The sequence below is a fragment of the Lactuca sativa genome, chromosome 4 (assembly GCF_002870075.4).
Source record: "Lactuca sativa cultivar Salinas chromosome 4, Lsat_Salinas_v11, whole genome shotgun sequence".
Taxonomy (NCBI): domain Eukaryota; kingdom Viridiplantae; phylum Streptophyta; class Magnoliopsida; order Asterales; family Asteraceae; genus Lactuca; species Lactuca sativa.
The window spans coordinates 185,815,415-185,817,237 of NC_056626.2; positions in this window are offsets into that span (position 1 = coordinate 185,815,415).

Genomic DNA, 1,823 nt, shown 5'->3' on the forward strand with positions numbered 1-1,823 from the left:
ACTTTCAAAGTTGAGGGTATATCAGTTTTATTCTCAACCATCAAATCCTTAACTTTTTCTTTACCATTAGAATTCGAAGCAACATTAACAATAGACAACTGAGAACAATCGACATCTTCAAGCTCACTAATTTCACTAATATTGTCGGAATTATCTTCAATATCAGCAAAATTAGATTGTGAATCAGATTTTGAATTCTCAGTCTTTTTCAAAATGTGAATTTGTTCAGATTTTGTCAAAGTATCATTTACAATGTTAACTAAATCATATGAATCAAGACATTCTTCAACTTTGACTATTCTATATCTATACTTATCATTCAGAACTTTGTTAAAGTCAACTATTTCCTTTTCACATTCATACGAAATGTTATCTACCTTAGCTCTTTCATAAGCTAAAAATGGCAGCAATTTTCTATGTTGTTCTTTACTTATTTCGCATGAATGGTGAAGTTCAGTTATTTTCCCATACAATCTTTTAGCAGCATTACAGTAAATGTTCCTCTGTGCTAATAACATTTTATTATCACTAGATAAATTATCCCTATCAACCATGATATTAGTTATTTGAAGTTCTAAACAATCTATCTTAGTGATTTTCGAATCTAATTTCTTCCTGGTCTCTAGCAATTGATCAGTTAACCTTTTTGCTTCATTGCTAGCAGATACCACAAGTGAATCAAAATAAGTAATAGTATCATCAAAAGATATTAACTCAGAATTATATGCAGATATGGGAATATTAAAAGATTCAAGAATATTACGTACCTTGGTTGTCATGGGAGACTTATCAACTGTCTTGGATACGAAGCATTTCCCTCGTACTTTGCATGTTTGATCATCATCAGATTCTTCCTTCAGCTTCGCAAACATAGCACCATGAGATGGATTTTTCATCTCTTCGTCATCTGAACCAGATGACCAAATCTGGTAGGTTCCATCTGATTCTTGTTCCCCATGTGCCGCCAGTGACAAATTTTTCGCCTTCTTCCTCACCTCTTCTAGTCTTTCAGTATAATAAGCTTCGTCCTTCGTTTTATTCTTCTTCTCTTCTTTCTTCCTCAACATGCAATCAGCAGCAAGATGATTTGCCCTACTGTAGTAGTGACAGTCAATTCCAGTATCACCCTTCAATCTCTTCTCACCCTTTTCCACAACACTATTCGAATCTTTCATCTTCTCATTCACACCATTTTTCACATAATTTCCTTTTGTTTCAGATGATTTGGTCTTCAGATTGAATGGTTTCTTAAAGAATTTCTTGACGCGATTATTTGAGTAAAATGCAACCGCCTCATCATCTGAATTCATTAAGAATCCTTCTTCTTCATCTGACTTTGTCTTTTCTCCTTTTTCAGAGACCTTCGAAATCAATGCTAGCGGACCACCTAGATTCATCTTCATTTCTTCAGCAATCTCATTTACCTCACTTTCATGAGACTTAAGTTGATTGAATAAGTCATTCAGAGTTGAAGAATCAAAACTCTATTGGTTTTTAACCATCATGCTTACACTTCTCCATTCTTTACAAAGTCCCATTAAAAAGATCAGATTAAACTCCATGGATGACCTGATTATCCCATAACGATTGCAACGATAGATCAACTCATTGAAACGATTTTAGTAAACCTCAATGGTTTCACTATCTCTCTGCTTAAAGTCCTTAAGCTCCACTAGACATTGTTTAACTGAAGTGATTTTGGTCTTTTCACTTCCCTGAATTTATCCTTAAGAAATTTCCAAATTTCCTTTGCAGTAGTACATGACCTTACATAGTTGTACACCACCGGAGGCAAGGCTCCTGGTAACTCCATCATGCACATT